General features: G+C 43.6%; 1 protein-coding gene across 5 annotated transcripts in view; it reads left to right on the top strand.

Annotated features, from left to right (window-relative positions):
• The first annotated feature begins 745 nt into the window (after positions 1-745).
• Positions 746-24261, top strand: part of FGF1 (fibroblast growth factor 1) — a 52137-nt gene continuing 28621 nt past the window's right edge. For 3 of the 5 annotated variants that reach the window (XM_080997308.1, XM_080997307.1, XM_080997312.1), the window contains exons 1-2: positions 746-836; positions 6892-7064. The gene's annotated coding sequence lies outside the window, so the exon portion shown is untranslated. Of the gene's footprint in view, positions 837-6891; positions 7065-13630; positions 13689-24261 lie in introns of those variants that run through there. The other 2 variants (XM_080997309.1, XM_080997310.1) reach the window with 2 other exon arrangements.

The raw sequence follows: 24261 nt of genomic DNA on the forward strand, positions 1-24261 counted from the left end.
ACTGGTTGGCCATTGTAGGAGTCTGTGTGGGGCAGTGGTTAGCATGTTGGAGACCAGGGTTCCACTCCCCACATTGCCATGAAGCTCACTGGGTTATCTTGGACCAGTCTCTATCTCTCAGCCTGACCCACCTCACAGAGCTGTTGTGAGGTTAAGATGGGGAGAGGAAGTATGCCACTTTGAGCTCCTTGGAGGAAAGATGGTATATAAATGTAATAGTAAGTCCTGAGTCTAAATTTGCCTGACTGTACCACTGGTTCTTTCACAGCATAGCATGGTTAGTTATTATGTGTTCAGCTGCACTTCTTCCATGTAAACAAGAGGGAGTGTGCACAGCAAAATGCTCTGTGACTGACAAGGCTGGATGGCTTGCCTCTCCTACTCCAATGTTGTGAGAACGGCAAAAGTACAGAATGAAACCTCTAACTTCAGCAAGGCATTTTGGACAGAGGGGTTTTATAGCCCATTGGTAGATAATGAAGAGGAATGGAATCTGTGAAAGGCTGGGCCCCACTTATTAGGGAGGTCTTGTCTCAAGCTTTTTCAGCTTCATATCCAAAGACAGGCATTTATCACTCTCAAGAACTCTCTGTGTATATGTGAAGGAGGCAAATGAAGGAGGCAGATGAAATCTTTGTCCTTTCACCTGGGCTTCAGGCCAGCCTTAAAATATCTCTTGTACCACTTCCAAAAACAAGAGGGGGGGGGAATAGAAATGCCAATGATTGCTCTTATTTTCTTAGCTCGTTGAAAGCGGATGTCATTGCAGTGACTTGTGCTTTCAGAAAGACGTTTGTTTCAAGGTCTCCATCTCATCCTGCAAACTTTTGATCCTGGTAAGTGATGCTGAATTTTTACTAGGGCTTCTATTCTATTTAATGTGTTAAGTTTATTATTTATTAGATTTAAATCATGTAGGAAGTTGGGGGGGAGAATCTGCCCCACTTCCCATTCTATTTTCCATAGACTCTCTTGTTTCTAACTGCACCAATATGTGAAAAGAGGAATGAACCACACACACACCCCTTAACAAATCAATTCCCTGTTTAGCAGTTTGAAGCAAGTCCCTTCCTTCAGGAGCGCCATCTCGGTTTCTGAACTTCTGACATCCTTTCTTGCATGGACTAGCCAGCCTCCAAATTCCTCAGAGTTTAAACCAATGAGGAACTTTTGCACCTCTCTATTCTTCACTGTGGTCTTTCAAATTTTGCGGAATTCTTCTAATTTTTCCTCTTGACTTCCTGCAGTTGAAGGAAGCCTCATAGTGGCTTTTCCATTTGTTTTCCCCACCTCCATCCCAAATGATCTGCAATATGTCTGTGGTTATTAAAGATCACAGCATGGTATACAGATTCAGCTCGGGTGTGTTTGGCAGCCTTCTCTCTCTAACCCATGTGCGTCAAGCTTTGAGGCAGACTTCCTCCAGCAAAATGGGGGGGGGGGGCCTAATCTTTATAAGGCAATAGCTCTGCTTCATATTGGATTATTTGATACCAGATGGAATTTAACTTAATTACACAGTCTGAGCAATGAGAACACAGAACTTTGTGAGTTCCTTTTTGAAAGCTTTGAGAACTGGACTTCAGGCCTTTTTTAAAATTACTATATATATATATATATATATATATATATATATATATCTTTATTTTTATTTTTTTCATTTGGGATGTAAATTAGAGTTGGGGAGAAGAGCAGACTCTCCAGATGTCCCTACCTTCCAGGGATGTCCCTGATTTAGAGAAGCCATCTTCGTTTCTGATTTGATCCCAGAATGTCCCACTTTACCTTAGGATGTCCCTATTTTCATTGGAGAAATGTTGGAAGGTATGGAGTTATCCGATTCCTGAGCTGTCTGAAGGCAATCCTGTATAGGGAAGTTTTAAAATGTTTAATATTTTATTATTATTTTATATATATATATTGGAAGTTGCCCAGAGTGGCTGGGGCAACCCACTAAGATGTGTGTGGTATAAATAGTAAAATTATCATTATGGAATGGGACGTCCGTAATTTCATCAGAGAAATGTTGGAGGGTACGGGGGAGAAGGGATTCACGGAATTCTGTGAGAATCTCACAAAGGTTTGGCAGCAAAGCTAAAAGCTCAGGTTCTTTGACTGATTTTGTCTCCTACGATTTGAGCAAAGAGAAAATTTATCTTCTCTCAAAATGAAGTCACCATTCCAAAGCAAAAAAGATTTCATGGGACTTGAATCCCAAGACCCTGTTCTGCTTCCTTTAGCCTCCTTGCCTCTCTGTAGCTCACATTCCTATTCCACATGGTTTCCACAAGATGAAAAGTGATGGGTTGTTCCCCCTCACCAACCAAAGTCCTTATTCTTTCCAAAGCCACTGACACAATGAAGGGCATTTAGACGCCTATACAGGGATATCTACTGTAGCTTCACAATCACAGCTTTTTATTCACAGGAGAGCACCTACAAGCTCCTTGTGATGCTGGGAAAATATTTACACTGGAACCTACTTGTGAGTCAGACAGAAGGGGGCATCAAACCGCACCCAGATTTTTAGTAACTCATCAATAGACACAACAGCTACTAATCCTCCCTGGGCTTTAATTTTTACCTTGAGAATAGCTTACGGAGCAGTACAATGAACCAAAAGTCTTATGTGGGAGGAACCCTGTGACTCTTAAGAAGGGAAGATGGTAGTAAAAGTGCTGAGAGCAGAAGCCAGTGAACTACTGGATCGTGAGATGCATATATAGGATGTATTATTCCTCATACGCACATTAGCCTGAAAGTGGGTTAAACCACAGAGCCTAGGACTTGCTGATCAGAAGGTCGGCGGTTCGAATCCCCGCGACGGGGTGAGCTCCCGTTGTTCGGTCCCTGCTCCTGCCAACCTAGCAGTTTGAAAGCATGTCAAAGTGCAAGTAGATAAATAGGTACCGCTCTGGCGGGAAGGTAAACGATGTTTCCGTGTGCTGCTCTGGTTCGCCAGAAGCGGCTTAGTCATGCTGGCCACATGACCCGGAAGCTGTACGCCAGTTCCCTTGGCCAACAAAGTGAGATGAGTGCCGCAACCCCAGAGTCGGCCACGACTGGACCTAATGGCCAGGGGTCCCTTTAGTTCCCATTGAAGTCAGTGGGTTCTGAGTAGATATGCATGAGGTTACATTACTACTCATCATGTAGTAATAGTGTTGCGTGGAGGGGGAATCAATGCACTCTTTTTTCTTTTAGATTTGTTAACTAACTCAGTGGTGCTGTGGGGGCAGGAATTTGGAGCAGACGTCAAGGGGTCACAAGGGGCAGGTGAGCTCCAAAATGCAGCAGGGTTGGATTATCACATTTTGAAGTAAACAAAGAGCAACCCCGCCCAATAAGACTATTAAATCCCGAGTCTGCACCCTTAACAGCAAACTAGAATAACCTTTTTAAAAAAAAATTGGGGAAATTTTGAACTAGGCTCATTTGCATTGGAAAATTTTCAGTTTGTATCAAAGAAAAATTCTCATATGCTAGAGAGTATGGTTACTTTACTTGCATTTAATAAGTGTTAGAAAGTTTAAAACTTCCCAAGTTTTACCAATAATGCATTTGTGCTTGGCCTTCTTTCACTGTTATCAATGAACTTATGACGTGGAAATTTTTCCATGGAAAAATAAAGCCCTAGTACAGGGGTCTGCAACCTTTAAGACAAAAAGAGCCACTTGGACCTGTTTCCGAAGGAAAAAAAACTGGGAGCCGCAAAACCATTGCGACATTTAAAACAAATATATCTCCGGAGCCACGATCTGACAGCGGGCGGGAAGGTGACGTCGGGGCGGTGCGTGACTAGCGCACGCACCGCGCCCATGCAACGTCACAGCCAGTACAGCGCCCGCCACAGTGGGGAGTGTCCGGGCACACAATGCGCCTCCTCCCCTCGCTAGTATCCACCCCGGAGTCGCGGCAAAAGTGTAGAAGAGCCACATGCGGCTCCGGAGCCGCGGGTTGCAGACCCCTGTCCTAGTAAAAACTACCACCCCATATCACTGATGCATGCTCATGCACAATCTTGTATTCCTCCGCTTCCTCCCCAGTCCCATTCCTAACACTTACAGCAGCCTTCTCCAATTTGTTGCCTCTCAGATCTTTGGGGCTACAACTCCCATCAGCCATGCTTACTGAGGCTAATGGGAGTTGTAGTCCAAAACATGAAGAGGGCCCCAGGTTAGCAAAGGCTAACTTACTGTGAGGACCCTAATGAATGGAATAGAGAATGTTCATATGAGAAGCATTGAAGTAGCATTTCTGCTTTGCCCACCTTATTTCTGATTGCCAGCTGCTTTTTGCAAGTCTGTTCAGCATGTTGTCCACTCCCGAAGTGCTGTACACCGCTGCCAATGTACTGGGAAGCAACAGCCCATGTTTTCTGCTCTGTGGGCAAGCACTGCATTTAAGGAAGATAGGGAAAAAAAGCTAGCTCTTTATATCGCATACTGGCAAAAGATATCCATGCTACTGAATAAATGGAAAATGTATTCCAGGACAGATTCAAAAACCTAAAATCTTATTTTTCATCAGGCCATTTAAGAACCAGAAAAAAACAGACTGTTTCTGGACCTAGGGTTTTTCTTTTGCTAACCTGAAAACATTCCTGTGGCTTCTCCCTGATAAAGAGGTAGAATGGGGTTATGGAGTTGAAAGGACACCAGGACAAGGAGAAGGAGATCCTGGGACACAAGTTCAGTGGAATCTTCTTGGAATTGCCATTTCATCTTGAGGGAAGCTTCATTCTTGATTCAAAATGGTGCCCAACTGTATCCAAACGGATAAAAACCTCAGAAACCATTGTACCAATTTTGGGTAACATCAGTAAAGTTTTAAAGGATTCAGTCCACCATCTTGATTCAAAATGTCACCCAATTGTATCCAAACATGGACAAAAAGCTACTCTTTGCTCTCAGTAATTATAATGCAAAATTTGGTTATGGTACGTTAAAAGGTGTCCAATTGCATGGCGGAAAAACAACTTTCCAAAATATATAGAAGAAGATACTGGCAGTCTCAAATCACCATATCCTTTCTAACAAGATTTCCATTCATCCTCAGCAACCACTCCCTGTCCCTGCCACCACTGCTCCTTCAGTTCTTCTTCTTTCCCCTCTATTCCTGGCTGGGTTTGCTGCTTCGTCCCTCCACCTGACCCATAATCCCTGGTGATTCCAGATGTGGCCTACAGTCTTGGGGCTGTTAGGCAGCAATGGCCACTGCACAAAATCATTATTCTAATCTATTTATTTTCCTTGAAATATGTTTTCTCCAAACTTCCAATTTAGTACTATAGGTGCTCCAGATGACCCATTTATGGAGCATTCATTCTGATTTTCTTGCACAAAACGTATGTGGTGGTTAGACTAAGTCCGCTCTTTATTGAGCATTTGTTTTTATTTGTTTATGGTGCACTTATAGGACAATAAGCACTGTGGTTTTTTGGAAGTTCTTCCTTTTAACAGACACCATAAATAGTTTGTGTTTCCAGGGCACCATCTCATATTAATTCCTACATGAAATTCTGCTCTGACTACCTTTCTCCCCCCACCCCAATATATTCTGAATGCATTTCTTTTTCCTTTTCTTCTGTTGTACCTTGTCTCTCACTCTTTCGTAAGCTGCTTTGTGAGGACATAACTGCAAAAAGTAGCTTTCAATATTTTGAAAAGGCAAATAAACTGGATGAGACAGCTGAAAAACCTGCCTGCTATAAATGAGGATCTGCTCCAATCATGGGCAGGTTCCGTTTTAACAGGGCCAAATCAGCATCACCAGGCACCTGCCAAAGTCCAAAACCTCTTCAGGGACCCCACTTCCAGCCCCACAGAACCCATTGGCCTTGCTGCACCTTTCATTTGTCAATGTCTTCTTGTAACCCTCTCTGGCCCTGGGGCCCAGAGGGAAGGGAAGGGAAAGGCCAGGCTTTCTCTCTATGTGGAGATCGGGATTGGGATGTGAGGGAAAGACTAACCGAGTGAAAGGGGTTGTTGAGGTGGAGAGGGACTCACTGAGGGCATTTTCTCTCAAGGGGTTCCCCAGAAACTGAAGCCAGTAATGTCACTTTTTCCTCAGCTGAGTATATCAGCACCTGGTGGGCAAAGTGAGGTGGGGAGTGTCTTCAAGAGAAGGAAGGGCAGCAGGTGGCAAGGGGTATCCGGTGCGCCCCCACCATCAAGCGGCCCTTTTCAAAATCAGCCACTATACCAATGCTCCACTTTACATGAGCGTGTCCATCCTTGGGTGTTTTAAAGAGATGGGTCTGTCACCATCACGTCCAGTTTTGCCTTTATGCCATGAAAAGTAAAAAATAAATAAATGAAAAAACGAAAAGGGGAAAATATTTGCCTTCTGCTTGCAAATTTTTACGATCCCGCTCTAGTGCAGTCCACCCTTTCCTTAGCAATGGAAGCCTCAAAATAAATACAGATCTCTCTCCGGCTCAGTCGAGTGGGTCCATCTAGTTTAATCATCTGTCTAGAGAGGAAACCCATTAGAAGCATGATTTACTTAAGGGCTGTGTTGTTGCTGCTGCCGCCGCTACTGCTGCTGCAGTGCCTCCTGCCCGCCAATGACTGTGCTAGCAGATCAGATGAGGCTGTTGTTCTTCTTTACTGGTCCTGCTGTCTGTCAGACGATTGTCTCGGGTTTCCTCCACCCTCCCTCCTCTCCTGCCAGTGTCAACTTGTGGCTTTAGATTTAAGGGGTTTGTCTGCCACCGCTCCATCAAACAAGGTCTCTGAGGCAGCTGGAGAGAGCCGGACAGCAGCCAGCACTGAACAGACAGAGCTTTCCCCCCTCTCTGGTAGCAGCACCCTGTTCTGGACGCAGTTTTGGGAAGGCTTGCAATGACCTGATCTGCATGCTGTGACCTGTCACTTCTGTTCTCTGCAGTCACCGAAGGAAGAGGGGGAAAGCCATATAGCACCCAAGAGAAACTGTACAGGAATCCTGTGGGAGAGGGAAACCTGCAGGCATACTGGGCTGGCACACCTCCCCCCCTGTTGTCCAGATTGCTACAGGCAAAGACTCTGCTTCCTGGCAAAAGCTCCCACAGCCGTCAGCAGGTAAGAGCAAAACCATCCGGTGTGAGCCCGGGATAAGGGATCCAAGCCAAGAAGGGACTGAGTGAGAGAAGGAAGATAAATGAGGGAAAGCGGCAACTCCAGAAGGAGTTTGTGGTTCTTGCAATGCAGAGGATGCTTCCTGGCTCTAGAAAAGACAGCAGTTGCCAAGATTGTTCTGCATGTTGACATTAAGGCAGTGAATTGGGGCTCTTGGCTGAGCAAGACTTACGGTGTACTTTTATGTGCAAATAGCATGGCCCACAGGTTGGAGGGTGTCAGGGAGTAAGAGTCTTCGGAGGCCAGGAAGGAAAGGCTCCCCTTCCCGTACCATCAATTGCGGCAGTGGAAATGATAGGAACTGTACGCTGTATGTTTGCCTAAGAAAAAGAGGGCTTGCTGGATGAGTTTAGCTTGGATGCTAATTGTATGCTTAGTGCTTTCCGTCATAGCAGCAGTAGCAATGTAGTTCCCTAGTTGTGTATTTATTTAATTTATTTGAGTAATGCATTTAATAAATATACATTGTTTAGTTCCCTTTGCCCCCATATCACTCTAACTTTTAAGGATACAGATTCTTCCAAGGTAGCTTACAAGTGAAATCAAAACACATCTAAAAAAATGAGCAGACAATACCAAAACATAAAAATCCATCCAGCTTCTTCTCACAGAGCAGTTGATGTCAGTTGGCCCTATGGAGAATGCAGATGGGGTGGGGATGGGGAATCGTCCAGCGGAAACTGAATAAGACTTCTAACATTACCTTCACCTGGTCCTCTACCCTACCACCACGGGTCAGTTGGTGGTAGAAGCGACAGTTTAGCTGAAGGAGGCTGGGGTGTCTTCACCACCTGCCTCCCACCATCATTCATGCCTCTTCTTTCCTTTCTGCTTGTGACATGTCACAATCTGAGAGTGCTTCCAGACGGGTGTTTATTGTGGGATTGGTGCTGCCCATACATGCAATTTTTTTAAGCACCCAGTAAGCATCATTGGCAGCCTATATCCCCCCTTAACTATTGATTTACCCTTTCTGTGAAAAATCTCGTAAGTTAAAAAGCAAACAAACCTGTTGCCAATGACCCATTTCTGATATCTGTTTGACCCTTTTGCAATATTAAGCCCTGGTCTGGAAGCACCCTGAGTGATGGGGCTCTAAAGGAGCCTTACGTGTGCTGTTTATGTACTCAACATATCTCCTAAAGCATTGTCTATTTATTTATTTATTTATTTACTTACTTACTTACTTACTTACTTACTTACACAATTTATATAGCACTTAACTACAATCATCTCTACAGGGACGCGGGTGGCGCTGTGGGTTAAACCACAGAGCGTAGGACTTGCCAATCAGAAGGTCGGTGGTTCGAATCCCCGCGACGGGGTGAGCTCCCGTTCCTCGTTCCCTGCTCGTGCCAACCTAGCAGTTCGAAAGCACGTCAAAGTGCAAGTAGATAAATAGGTACCGCTCAGGCGGGAAAGTAAATGGCGTTTCCGTGTGCTGCTCTGGTTCGCCAGAAGCGGCTTAGTCATGCTGGCCACATGACTCGGAAGCTGTACGCCGGCTCCCTCAGCCAATAAAGCGAGATGAGCGCCGCAACCCCAGAGTCGGCCACGACTGGACCTAATAGTCAGGGGTCCCTTTACCTTTACCTTGCAATCATCTCTAGTGCTGTACAAGAAATATAGGACAGGTGAAGAATTGGGGGGGGCGGTTGTTGTTACTGCACTATTTATTGCAGATTCTGGAGTGATTTTATCTGGTCCCTGGTGGCTCTCCATGTTTTAATTGCTGTGTGGTAAAATGTTTGCTCACAGCTTTACACATATATAGAAAAGAGAATGATATTTCTGGTGTTGTGTGTTTGTGAAAGAAGACCCTACATTTTAATGTTAAATCTCAGTTGGCATTTTTAAAACCCAGACTTACAGCTGTTTGGATGGTGATGGTGGTGGTGGTGATGATACCACCTAATGTATGTGCTTCCAAACTGTAAAGCTCTTTACTTCAGAAATGGTGCCTATTTTATTATAGTGCCTGTCATCTTGTTAGCAGGTTGGCTTGCAAAGCAAAGTACAATTCTGTCCCCAAGACCATTGCCTGGAAAACATCGCCGCTCTGTTGCATCTGACCACATGAGATACAAATGGCTATAGGACAGGGATGTGGAAGCAGATATTTGCCTGACTGCCTGTCTTTCCATCTGCTTGTTTGTTTTGCTTGTTTGAGATATGATAGCTCCATGATGTGAATTTCCCACATTCACACACACTTGGGGTGAGGGTGGAGGGATAGATATCTACCATTCCAACCTACAGAGTACTATACTGTTACAGCCATGATCTTTGATAGTCCTTTCTTGCCTTCATATTGCAATCCCGTCACATGCCTATTGTGATGCTCACCACACTTCACCAACAGAGAAAAGCTCTAAGGGTGCGGTGCTTTGGTTTCCTTTGGAAGGAGGACACTGAAGGCCTATTGGCATTGTGTAATATTTGCACTACTTTACAAACACACAGGTCAAGCATAGGTGGAGGCTTGTGTTAAAAATTCCAGCAGGCAGCCAAGGTCCATTGCTCCAGGGAGGCAGCCAGCACCCTGAGATGTTTATGGAGACCAAACTCAGCTCTCTCTGGGTGCTTCCAGATGATCTCTTTATTAAAAGAGATTAACCCTCTTCTGAGCAAATATCCAATTTTACAACAATAAATTTTCAGTCAGATTTATGGTGCTATAGCAGAGACGAACTGCTGCAGGTTTTGCTAGTGCGTTTTCACACATTAACATATTTCAGACACATCATTCAAATCCAGAGATCAAGTACCCCAATTTGGAATTTCCCTACCTAGATATTGAAATGAAAGCTACCTGAAATGGAATGCCGTTTAATATGCCATTGGTAGGCCAAAACTAATATTTGATTAAACTGAAATTGACACACCAAGCAGTACTATTGAGTTCAAGGTAAAGGAGCACAGTACGGTCCCTAAAATCTTCTGCCACTATACACCTCAACCTTTTGTAGTTTATAAAAATGACACCTGTTGAGCTAGTGACTTATAGCTAGGCAAACATGTTCTACTTGATGAGGTCTACAAATGTTTGAGATTTCAAACTGATCCAAAAAAATGGTTACATGTACAGCAAGATTTAAAGTGCTGAATATGGACATGTCTCCTCTTTTTACTCCAATTTTTGAACAACCATACCATATATTGCTTTGCTATTTTGGTAAAAACCACTGATGTGCTTGATTCAAGCTTATCAGGGAAAGCAATCTTTCACTGGCCTTGTGAGGTTCTGAACATGTGGACGGAAACGAGAACTGAAAACTGCCCTGTGCTCTCTTGATGAAGGGCAATTTTTTTTTTTTAAATTCATAATAATAGCTACAGCCTATGGGAATAAGACTTGGCCTTATGTTAATTTCTCCTAACTCTTTCTCCGAAATAACAGCGTTATGTGAAGGGGGATAATTTTCAGTGCCATTGTGATGGCATTCTCTTGGGCCTTTTGGTTGTCAGTGATGTATCCTCATGGCAAATTGCTCTATGAATTAGTTATCACTGAGAGAAGAATTGGCATAGTTCCTACTAGAAAGTGTTTGGGAGCCCCCAACTGGGTCTTCCAAGCCCCCTCTAGGTGAATGTCTGACTCATGAAGATACTTAAGTTTGGACATATTGAGGTAAATAGTTATTTGGTGCTTGACATCATTCGTGTCTTAATGTCTAGTAAACTTAGTTGAAGGACTGGGTGTTTTTTCCTGAACTTTGGCCCTGTTGTAGTTCTAGTTATTTCTGCTGAATGGATCTAGTTGCTGGGTGTATGAATGGAGGCTCACTCACAATGGCAAATGCATCTATCAATTTTAGTAGAGTCCAAATACGTGATATAAACACGCAATAGAAAACAAGCTCGGGAACTACTGACACAATAAATATTTTTTTGCCATTGAAAGCACTATTTTTAAAGGATTAGATCAGTTGTCACTAATGGTATTTGTCAGTGTGAAAGAGGGTGTATTTATCGCCCCGCCATCTGACTACATTTGTATCTTTGTTTGAAATCCCTGGGAGTTAAACTGCTTGCTGAAGTAATGCAGTAATGTTTTGGGTGTCTCAATGCAGCTAAAACCAAGCCCTCTTTCCAGCTCTGCTGAAATCACATTGCTAAAGCCCCCATGGGCATTGCTGCACTTCCAGTAATGAGTATCATTAGGTAACACTTCAAGGTGCTTGATTACAGGATATGATCCATCCTATCTGAGAGCTGCCAGACACTGCATACATACACACTAGATCTTTAAACTGTATCCTTCAAAGTACATTCCTCTCTTATAGAATCTTGGGGAACTGTAGTTTGTTGAGGGTGCTGAGAATTGTAGCTCAGTGGGGCTTAAGCTACAGTTCCTAGGATTCTTTGGTGAGGCGGAGAAATGTGCTTGTGTTCACAGTGAAGAAGTGCGCTTTGACACATGTGTCAGGCAGGACAACAGGGACTGAAAAGTGCAGTCATAATAGATGTAGCATGATAGGCATGTATACCACTTCCTTCACTCTTTTTTTAAGAGGAAAAGCAAGTGCAGCTGCAACCAGGAGCGGAGAAACAGTGGAAGGACCAGCTGCGAAAACCTTTCTTCTCCATCTGCTTTCCTGCTCAAAATCAAGTTCTCTCTTCCACCTCCTGGGGGAAATGGGTGGATCGTTTCTGTGTGGGTGGAGAAGCAACTGGGAAGCCATTTTGAGTGTGTGTGTGATTGGGAAGGAATAGTCACAGGGGACCTAAGCAGCTTCTCCCCCTGATTTGCCCTGCTGCCGGGACCAAGCCCTTCAGCCGGCCAATAGGGCTGGCTGGTGGGCGGGGTTAGCTGCATTTAAGCAGCCGCGGCAGCGCTCTGTCCCCAGTCTGTTCCACAACAGCAGCAGCACTGAGCTCATTGAGACAGGAACATGGGGAGGCAGCAGTGAGGTAGGGGAAGGAACACAGGGTGGATGCAGCAGGGTGGATGGGAACTATAGCTCAAAATAGCTAGAGGTATCAGGCTGGCAAAAGCTGCTTTAGGCACACACACCCCATCCTGATATGCAAGGTACCTTCCTCATCACCTTTTGTGTTTCCAGAGCCCATTTTGAGCGGTCTGATGATTTCTCCAGAAGGCTTCCAGGTGCAGACTTATGCACGAGATTGCCTTGTCCCTTCTGTGAATGGGGGAAAGATCAGAAAAGTGCAGGGGAGAGCACATTTGAGTTGTTTGCTTCCACATTAGTCGGCTCACGAGAGTAGAAGTTCATGTGAGTAATTATTTCTGGAAGCGAGCAGCTGGCTGATTATTAACATAAACTCACAAAGAAATGTCCGTGCTACCATTCATGCATTATGAGGTAATGCTGCTCCCCGCTGACACATAGATTAGTCTTCATTTGAGGTAAGGCAGGATGGGGGGGGGGGAGAACACATGAGAAGTGACCATGTATGGATATGTAGATTCCATATGTTGATCTAATGAACAGATTGCCTAAATTTGGAGGAGTATTCAGGACATGGGGTATATAGAAGTGAGCCAATATTGGCTGAATCATGAAAGGAAAAGTAATAAGAATCTCAGGTGATTGAAAAGTTGTTTGTATTACAGCATGGAATTAATTTGCAAACTTGAAATCTATGGTATATGTATGTAAGTATAGTCTTGGGGAAAGGTTTCCTCATTTTACATGCATGGCTCATTATATTTCCCCAAGATTCTTCCAGGGAGGGTGGTTGAGGAGCTGCAAGATGTTGTGGACCTTTCTCTCCATGGACAGAGGGGGAAGTCTGGGGGTACAGCCTGGGCCTCAACAGTACAGTGCCAGAAAGCTCCACTTCTAGTGCAGCAGGGGCAGAAATGAGGCATGTTGGGGGCAGATGTCCTGATGTAGCCCTGGAGAAGACAAAAAAACCAGCCAGCCCTGGTCATCTAATCCAAACCCCTCCAGTGCAGGAATCTTTTGCTCAATGTGAGGCTCAAACAACCCATGACCCTGAGGTTAAAAGTCTCATGCTCTGCCAACTGAGCCATCTGCCTGCTAGCTTCTAAAATGTTATCTGTATGTGTCGCACATGGAGACCAGAACACTGGTGGAGGGGCCTGCCCAGTCTCCTGTTCATTGGACCAGTCCAAATACTGAGCTTTAAGTACAGATGGGAGCACATTATTGCCTTCAGTAATATGTGTGAAGGAATGATGCTTCTTGTATGTGTGTGGCATTCACCTAGGTGTGTCATTTCATAGATGCTTAAGTTAGTAAGTAACAATGCAAACAATTTTGTATTGATCTGACTCATAATTTTTCCAACATAAAATAATAGGCAATTTATATACTGGTTTTCTTAAGGCATTGGTTGGTTTACTAATCTCATGAGACTCTGCTAATCTTATTTTGTGACTAACCAATGTTATATGATCACAGCCTCACTGAGTGAATAAGTGCAGTTTTAAAAACTGTGGAAAAACTAACTGTTCATGTCCCTGCTTTATTATAAGCATCTTATTTTTTAGCTTAAATATTAAAATTCATTCATTACAGCTGCACCCATTGTTTGATCTGATCTCTTTGCAAGCCTGGAATTAGCTACGTTGAAAGGGTAGGTATTAGTCTTTTTTGTACTTCATGACAATTCAAGGAATCTACCCTTAAGTACCTTGTATTTGTGAGCTTGAATCTGGCCCAACATGCTTCATGTTGAATGCCTTGCCTACTTGCAGGTGTTAAAGTGGAACTGCTCTTAATGATAGCTTAGAGGTTTCGGCCAGCAACGAATGCGTCAGCCTGCCTCCCCATAGGAGTGAGTCACTGGAAGCTTATTATGTCAGTACTTCATTATCTGCATTGTCTCCTATTGTCTTCCTGGCACAATTCAAAGTTTGAAAAAGAAGGAGGAGGAAAGCCATAGATCCCTTAAAGCCTTTGAGCCAACATATCTAAGGGACCACCAACTCTCCATGATGGTCTGGAAAAAGCCATTTTGAACTGGCCATTCACATGGTAGGGCCAGATCGCATCTCTGTGCATTATTCCCGATGCCATGCCCCAACTGCAGGCCCACATGCTGCCTTCCTATAGCACCTCCTGTCTTTTGTACATGTATTGTCCAAGTGGCCCTAATCATGGTTCAGCATTCCAGTGGCACCCATCTAAACAATGGCTAACACTAGCCAGAGTTTTATGTTTTAAGGTTAGAGCTAACCATGGTTAAGATTAATGCCAGTGAAAATGGTACCCAATTTTAAAAGGCAGGGAGAGTGTGAGGGAAATTTGTGTGCAAGAACAGAGAAACTTTGAGGAGGGAATGTACATAGGGCATGTACACACTGCATGATAGCGTGCATTCAGTGCTGAAGGCAGGTGCCTTTTTGTGGTGCTCTAAACATGATGTCACCCCCATCCCACACTATCTGTCAATCTAAAAATGCATTCTTCTGAAAAGTTTAATGTGTACACAGAGGGCACTTTCTCAGGTCACTTCCCATTGGGCAGACCTTCTGACATTGCAGGGCTGTGTTGCTCTGCCTCGCCATGTTTAAATGGTTTATGAATAAAATAGGCAAAATAGGAGCTGCCTCTGTGTACTGATTTACAGTGGTACCTCGGGTTAAATACTTAATTCGTTCTGGAGGTCTGTTCTTAACCTGAAACTGTTTTTAACCTGAAGCACCACTTTAGCTAATGGGGCCTCCTGCTGCCGCTGCACCGCCACCACACAATTTCTGTTCTCATCCTGAAGCAAAGTTCTTAACCCGAGGTAATATTTCTGGGTTAGTGGAGTCTGTAACCTGAAGCGTATGTAACCTGAAGCGTATGTAACCCGAGGTACCACTGTATATCCTCTGTACACCAGTATATCCACACACTCATTTCAAGCCCCTCTTTTGAAAGACTACAGTTTTTAAAAAGACCTGTGGAAACACTAGTTGAGGGGAAGGGAACAGAAAAGACGACCGTGTACTAGTCTGAAATTTTGCCCACCTGTGTATACAGACAACAGGGATAGCAGTTGCAACTTTAAATGACATCAACATGAGAAGGAGTGTACAATTGCAAACTGCTATGTACAAAGTGCACTGTGGAAAAAATGGCTCCATGTGTACACAGGCATAGTCTGTTCCCGATCCCGTAATAATTGTTAAAATGTTTTTCAGAGAATTAAATCTGCCCAGGCCCTCAATAGCAGTAGCGTAAGTATAGAACTTCCTTCCCATGTGGCAGAGATAGCCACTGTGTTGCTCTCCAGAGGTTTGACTACATTGCCCATCATCCCTGAGGGCTGATGGGACTTGTAGTCCAACATGTGGAAGGCCGCAGGTTCCCCACCTTGCACTACAGAGTGTGTAGATGGCTTTAAAATTAATTTCTTCTATACAGTTTATACACACACACACACACACACACACACACACACACACACACATATATACAGTGCCTTAATGAACAGTAACCTTGATGCAAATCTCAAAGCAGAGCATTTTTCTTTTAGGATGTAAGCAACCCAATTGCACGTCTCCTCAAATGGACATGTTGGTGCAAGCTCACTCTACTCACCAGAAGAGATGCTTCATTCAGAATAGTTTCCTACAAGGAAATAACTTTCTTAGGATGTCATATACTCATCACTCGAGGCAGTGCAAACGTAGTTTTCCAACAGTATAAAAAAGTGATGTTCCTACATAAAATGATATTCTTGTAAGAAATATAAATGTGTGCTGTCGCCCCACGGTTCAAATTTTGACACGAGCTGAAGCTCTCCTTATGCTGGTTGATAAAGTGCCTGTACACCACTTGTCTGTTGTACGCTTTTTGACCAGCATCTGGAAGTCCAAACTAACTTCGCTTAAAAGCATTGGGTTTAAGGTGTGAGGAGAAATACCTGCCATGGCCCATTCACACGTAGAAGGCATCAACTGGCTTGCAGTTATCAAGGGACCAATAAGTAGGGGGTTGTTCCCGGCCTTATCTATTGCTAAGCATGATGAAAGGTGCACTTTTTTCTCTCTTTTACGCAATCATCCGGACACACATAGTACAAGCAGAATCCAAATACTGGTCGTTTTGTTCATTTTCATGGTGCTTCTCCTGACTAAGTTGTGGGTTCTCTTTTGCAAATAGAAGAGGAAGGGCAAAACAGCAAAGAAGTTGTTCTTACCCTGTTTATAGTCTGGCTAGAAATAGCAGGTATCTTGTTTGAGAGTCTGCCCTACATTTATTTACATTCTCTATCCAGCAGTGAAAAATGGCGCCACATCTATTTAAATCACTTAAGGGTCTCACTCTCTGGAGCAGCAGATTGTCTGAGTCTTTCTTTTAGGCGCTTTTCAGAAGTCCAATAAGCTGAATGAGTTTGGTATTTCACTGGTTCAAGTTTAGGCAAGGGCACGAAGAAAAAAATGTGTTCTGCATGGTTAGGAAAATTCTACAAATATGTCTTTTCCACTGGATTTTCAACCACTTGAGGTAAGACACCGACACCTTGACTTTCTAGTCTACTGCAATACCTCCAGATCCAAGTGATAACCAACCAGCCAAAAACACCCTGGGTCTGAAGTAATTTGGGTGTACAATATTGCAATGATAATACAGTATAGAAACAGGAAACTTCCAAGAAGGTCAACACCCATCACTACTTCAGGCCCAGATTCGAAATGTGAACAAGCTGTGCACCTAACTGCAGGAAAGACCATAGGGCATCTCTTCTTCCTCACCTTCCAGAGATTGTCCTAGGTAATTGTTAGTTAAACCAGTGACAACAAATAATGAAATCTACTGACAACTGGTCCTGTATAGGTCCTCTTGAAATGAATTCCAAAGGTAGGAGTTTTGTGAATTGCACCTATGTAATAAGAAGAACACTCTAGATCAAACTTCCTAATGTTTAGTTGGAATCTCCTTTCTTGTAATTTGAATCCATTGGTTCAGGTCCTACCCTCTGAAGCAGAAATAAAAAAGCTTGTTCCATCTTCCATGTGACAGCCCTTCAGATATCTGAAGATGGCTATCATTAGCGTTGGAATAATAGGCATGCATTTCAAGCAAATATAGACTCTTCTTTAGCATTGCTTCATAAGGCCTGTTTTTGTACTTTTCATATACTACTTACCTCTTCATATACTACTTACCTAAGTCCTAAGAGCATCATCAGAGGCCGTTCTCTGAGCTTCCCAGCAAGCTGTGATACAGCGGGTGGTCAAATGAGAAAGGACCTTCTTTGTACTGGCCCTTGGTTGTTGAATGCTCTATCCAGAGAGGCTTGCCTGGCACCTACTTTTTATTATTATTATTATTATTATTATTATTATTATTATTATTATTATTTTGCACCAAAGATCTTTGATCTGCTCAGGCCTTTTAAACTCTGTACTTGTCTTATGTTGTATTATGTTGTGGTCATTATAATTCTGTGGAGTTCATAAGGTTTTTTTTTTTTTTTTTTTTTGTATATTTTAGAGATTGCTATGATTTTTAGACTCCCTGATTTAAAAATAATTGTATTTCCTTTTACCATGTTTTAAGTGCTGTTGTGCAGAATTTTCTTTCTCTGGAATTTGCATTATTTTTATATGCCACCCAGAGAATAGTTGTTATTGGGCAACTAAGAAATAGAACACACACAACAGGCTACAGCACATACATGCTGCTGAGCCAAAATGCTGGTTGACACAGTCCGGCTCAATCTACTCTGACTGCAGCAGCGACAGTAGCAGCATTCCAGGGCAAAAGTCCTGCCCCAACTCTGCTACGGGAAATTATGTTAACTGGGAATGGAAGGGAATGAGATTGAATCATGCAAAAAATGTAGGGTGTATAATTGAGTTTGGGCCCCTCCCAAAAAGGTGCAGTCCTCTTTTCCTTGGTTTCTCATACTCACTGTGCAAATTTATTTTTTATGGCTTCCTTCTTCATTTCCCTATATGTGAGCCAGTCCTGGGAAAGAATCAGCTTTTTTCTCACATGCATCTTAAAGGGAGAAGCAGTCAAATGCACATGCATGGCACATTTTGACATAGCACATACATTTACAAATAAACAAACAACACCAGGTGACATCAGGTGTGGGGCAGGTAGAGGGGCAGCTACCAATGCATGATTGGATGCCCTAAAGTCAGTTTGCCCAGTCATCTGATGTCACTGGGACTTCGGGTGAATTTGGCCCACAAGACTACTGATAATGATCCGGCACACAGAGCCAAAAGGGCTTTCCACCCACATTCATTAGGGTATCGTACTATAACAAATGGGAGGTGGGACAGAATTAAATAAATCAATTTAAACTGCAAAAAGGTGTGGAAAGGGCTAAAATGGTGTGAAAAGAGCGGGAAATCAGCTAGCAATCCTGGGAGCCTTTGCGCCAACCTTTGAGGAATGCGGAGAGCTGGACTGAGAGCCACCATCGCCACCATTCATGCCAGTCTGGTAAGTGCTACTGGCTTTTTTAAAGGTTTTAGAGGGTGTTGACAGGCTTTTTAGCTGGTGTTCCCCAATAAATGCAATTTCACATATACGCTCGGTACCCGGGAAAATAACTGCCCTTCATCTGAGGATTACACAGTGGTTTACGGTATAAAAACACAAAAATACATAATGTAATAACAAACAAAACAATACCCTACCACAGTTTAAAAGACCATAGATTTTTTTAATTAGCCGAAGACCTGGGAGAAGAGGAATGTTTTTGCCTGGTGCCTGAATATATGCAACGAAAGCACCAGGTGAGCCTCCCTGGGGAGAGCATTCCGCAAATGGGAAGCCACCACACAGAAAAGGCACCTGTAATGTTTAATAAAAGAAACACATAATGTCACATCATCGGATCCACCATTTTCCTACCCTCACTCAGATTCATTGAATGCACGCTTGCAGGGAGAGAAGTGCTGACTACAATCATGTTGTGCGGTGCCATTTCTGTTATAGCCCAACACCCTAATATGAACGACAGTGGTACCTCGGGTTAAGTACTTAATTCGTTCCGGAGGTCCGTTCTTAACCTTAAACTGTTCTTAACCTGAAGCACCACTTTAGCTAATGGGGCCTCCCACTGCTGCCGTGCCACCAGAGCACGATTTCTGTTCTCATCCTGAAGCAAAGTTCTTAACCCGAGTTACTATTTCTGGGTTAGCGGAGTCTGTAACCTGAAGTGTATGTATCCCGAGGTACCCCTGTACATCAGAGATATGTCATGAAGATGTGTGTACTCATATATTGAATGTGCTAAGGAGACGGGGGAGTGGTGAGGATCAGTGGCTTCCACCATATGTCTCTGTATACATGAAGGCCCCTTTAGAAAGATTGTCCTATCTGGTGAAACTTCAGTTGTTTTGGACTACAACTGCCTTCTGCCCCTGTTGCAGCCCCAAACATCTGGAGGGCACCAGGATGGCGGAGGCTACTGTAGAGCCTACAAAATCACAATATCAAACAAATCATTACTTAGAAAATGTAATTTTTATGTGGAAGAAATTCACAGAGAACATACATGTTGTAGCAGCTGTGATGACAGTATACTTTCCACTGGGTGGGAAGCAAGCATATCAAGAGGGGAAAAACATCTCCTGGGTCTGTTGTTTCTCTGGCCTGCTATACGTTGTGATATATTAGGGGTGCTGGAAAGGGTTTTCAGAGAGTGTCCATTTATACCAGATGTAACCACTCCTTAAAGAGACATAAATAGATGAGATATACACCCTGAGGCCTGACTCTTTGTGGCAATAAAGATTTCATCACACATTATAGGGCAGATGGGTGTTAGTTCATTGAGAGTTCTGGCTTGTAGCATAGATTTGTTTAGTTACCATTTTTGACCTCTGCACCATCACTGGAACAAATGGCTTTCTGTAGGCTGATTCTCATGTTGCTCCTTAAAGATATTAGCATAGTGTCATAGACTCAGAGGGCACACTCCGGTGTGAAGGTATGTGAGAACCAAGAGTGAGAAGTGCCAAGAGGCAAGCCTGTCTTTGACAGCTGTTGCAAGCATTAATACTTTGGGCTTACTGGGCATTTAATTATTCGCACAAGTGGTCTGTTCAGGTCTGTTCACATGAACAGGGGAATATGTTATAGCAGGGGCGCCAGGGTGGTGCTGTCTGTATGGACCCTAATCAGCTGCAGCCAGCATGGTCAATATTCAGGGATGGTGAGATGCTTACTCCTAGGTAAGTGTGTACAATGGGTTGTACAATCGCCATCCTTGAAGACAAAAGCTGCATGCCTGTGTATACTTAAGCTCTGTTAGACTTAAGAACAAACATTTAAAGGATTAAGCTCTTAGGAACCAAAGGAAGCTGTTTTGCATCAAGTTAGATCATTGCTTGATTGAGCTCAGTATTGCCTACACTGACTGACAGAAGCTCCTTCTGGTTTCAGGCCGTGGTCTTTCCCCGTCCTACCAGGAGGGCCAGGGATTGATCCTGGGGCCTTCTGCATGCGCAAAGTGTTCTCTGCCACTGATCTACTGTTCTGCAAGTAGTTGTGAGAAGTTCCCACATAGAGAGAGAACCACAGGCTATGCTAAATGCTCCTTAAGTGCATATCTCCTTGGTAGTAAAGCTACCATAATAACTATCCCTACATAGAAATGATTATCTTAGGGCAATTTGTGTTTACTTGGAACCTTCTTCCTTTAGATATAGGAACATATAGGAAAGGGTTCGTCAACTGGTGGCCAGGAGATAGACAGTTCCAATTGCACGGCATAAAGCGTCTCCTTCTGAATGTCAGAAGGAGCGACATTTGAGACTTCATTAGTTTCCTTGATTGGTATGTTCTGCACCTGATAATTAGGTCTGAAGATCTGAACCTCCCCTGGCAGCCTTGGAGAAGTTGCTTGGGAACAGCAGCTTACCGGAAAGCAACATAAGCCTTTTAATATATAAATAGCTTGGGGGCAGTCCTTCTCTGACACGCTGTTGACCCCATTCTGCCAACTGTTTTCTCATCTCAGAGAAATTGATGATTTACATTATTAAACCAGTTCTCTGGATGCCTCCATCTGCATACTCATCTAGGACTATTGTAGGTTATGGGTTTTAAAGGACATTTTTATTTTGATAACCTTGTGGTCAGTGTTATTCATCTTCTATGTGTTCAGCATAGAATCTGTTTCTGGAATCTTAAAAATCTAGGTGAGCCTTATCAAAATAATTCCTTCTAAACCTCCCTGGCCCTTAGGACTAGCCAGCACTTTCTGTAATAAACATAAGTAAATAAAAAAACAACCCCATGCGTTCTTAGCCTTGCCAGCTTTCCCAAATGTTTATAACTGGAATAGATAATGCAGGTTAAACATTTGTGCCTATTTTTTTATTTACATGATTTATTCCAAGCACAGAACTTGGAGTTCCCAAGCAGGCATTTGATTTGCTTATTTCCACCTACCCCACCGCATTGTTCAGGCCAGTTTAATTGTGATGAAAGACTGAATTTGGAGACTCACTTCTGCTGAGTTGGCATCATTAGGCACCTGCTGAGTCCCATGCCTTAGTGGGGGCCCACTGCCAATCCTGGGTGTCTCCTGTCCCCATGATCCTCCCTACTTGCTGCTGTTGCCTTGTTCATCTGCTCCCTCCAAGTGAGGAGGAAAAAGAAGCACCACTAACCTCATTCTGCCCTGTCCTCTCCCTTTGGGAGGTGTTGCCTGTGAAGCTCAGAGAAAGGCAAGTGAATGGGCACAGGCAAATTGCAATGGTGGCTGTGGCTTAGCATGGGTTGCCAGCACCCAGAGTTGAACAGAGGGGTGGGTGCGAGAGAAACAGAGAGAGTACACATGCACATTCAACTGCCTAACAGTGTCCAGGTCACCCAGGAGATTGCAGCCGCAAAGATAAGAAAAGAAGAGTCCTTCTGTCGTCTGGAGAGGTCACTTCCTGGTTCACATGGAGAAGCTATTTTCAATGGAACCCAGTGACAGAAGCTGTATTAAGGCAGTACTGGGTGTTGAAATTTTGCACCTGGGGCAACCTGCTCTGTGGTCCCCTTGCTACAAGAAGATGGAGGAGGGGGTCCCACTCAAGAAGCGGGAGGAGGGGACGATTAAGAGCCCCTCACCCAAAAGGCCTCCTGTTTCCAAATCTGCTTTTTGTTTCTACGCACTTGTTCATGAACACATATCTTTTATGTGTTCTGGTGAAAAAGCTAGTGTTGGGAAATTGGTCATACTGGTCTTGGAGTCTTTACATGAGAAAGTTGGGAACAAAAGTAGATGCATGGGCTTTGGTAGCCTTGCTTACTTTTGTGAGGGGGTTGGGGTGGGGTGGAATCCAGCACTGACTGTGAGCCAGAGTCTTAAGGTCTGACTTTTACTACTGGGAAAGTGAAAGATTTGTGAAGGGTAAGTGGTTACACACAAAGTAGTAGTGTTCTTGCCTCATGAGAGCTAGAGGTGGGCAGGAAAATACAGGAGGCAGAGAGAAAGTGAATCACAGTGCTTACTTATCCTGGGTGGAAATAGAATGGATGCTCTGATGCCAAGCCTTTGGAATTTTTTCTGCAACTGGCAGGTGCACCGTCATAACTAGGTTTAGAGGCAGTGCTCCTCCCCCCCCATACATTTTGCAACCTGAGGTAAAGGACAAGATGGTTTCTTCCACCAATTGCACATACAAATGCCAACCAGACAGATACTTGACTCTTACTTGTGCCTTCCACAGTACCTCAGAGCTACCTTAGAGAGGACAAGGTGGACCATGTGGCACACATAGCTCTGTTTGCTCTGTCTTGTTCCCTGTCCCTCCCAGTATCTGCTGTCTGAAAATGTCAGGCAAGCCATAAAGGTGACTTGGGAGCAGTAACTCTTTCAGCCACGCTTACCTCACGGGGTTGTTATAAGGACAAAACGCCGGCACGGGAACCATATATGTATGATGTCTTGAGCCTTATTGGAGGAAAGGTGGCTTATGCATTCAGTAACAAATTGAAACAAAATAAGAATCCAAAGAACTGAAGGGTTTACCAAGAAAGATATGAAGAAAACTCTGACTTAAGAGCTGATACTATTTAACACAGTAACTCCTCATTCCAGGCAGACTGTGCCAAAGTCAGTAAATTCCAGCAATATCAAGTGCTAGTGAATGCTATAGCCGTTCCTCATCCTTTCTTCCCATGGTGCCTAAACACAGTGAAAAGCTGGGTGGATTCTTATCAGAGCAGCTGGATATTTGGAACTGTTATAGCAACAAACCTTTCCTTCAGCTTCACCTCTAGCACCCTCTGCTGGAGAGCTGTTCATTTTCTGTCAATCAACCGAAGCCCATGCTTCTTTTTGGAATGATACAGTCTCAGCATTCTGTCTTCTGCCCCTTCTCAGCTGGCCTATGTGCTTAGAAACATTATTTCACTAAAGCTGTTTGTTGTGTCTGTTTAGCTCAGTGCCTATCCAACCTTTTCTGATCCACAAACAATGTGATGTCAAGCTGGCTATGCATATGGTGGGAATACCATGCTGTGTATATGAAGTGAAATAGAGAACTCATTCAGATATGCATGTTTATTGCTTGAAGAATGCAATATTGAGTGATGACCTGCATGTGTGAATGAGCAATCACGGATCAGACAAAGCTGTTGTATCACCTGACCTCACTCAAGTGGCCAATAGCCAGGTGCAAAATGTGAATTTCAAATGCCATAATTAGGATGAAAGCTCAATAAGCAGGTCATCTAGAAGTGTCACATATTGTTGTTTTAAGCACTGATCAGAAGGGAAGAAACTCTTAGGGCCAGTTTTCCATGTTTACTAACATCAGGTGCAAAATGTACTCAAATTAACTCAAATTAACATATCAAACCACATACAAACACAAATTGAAGTGGTGGAAAATCATGAAACACATACATTTTAAATAGATGGGCAGGTTTCGCTGCAAAACACACAGGAGCAGCAATCAAGTTTAATTTCCATGTGAAATCCAGCCATTTAAATGTTCATGAGCCATTCACAGTTGAGGGTGCTCACTGTGCGTATATATCTTAGCAGTTAAAAATGGGTCCCTTTTACACTTGAAGTGTGACTTGTCCCTTAAATGCTGTGGGAAGGGCAGGGGTATGAATCAAGTCAGATAGGGATGAAGAGACCCAGCTTTCAGAAATACATACAGTGGTACCTCGGGTTACATATGCTTCAGGTTACAGACTCTGCTAACCCAGAAATAGTACCTCGGGTTAAGAACTTTGCT

The sequence above is a fragment of the Podarcis pityusensis genome, assembly GCF_964106645.2.
Source record: "Podarcis pityusensis genome assembly, chromosome: 2".
NCBI lineage: Eukaryota > Metazoa > Chordata > Lepidosauria > Squamata > Lacertidae > Podarcis > Podarcis pityusensis.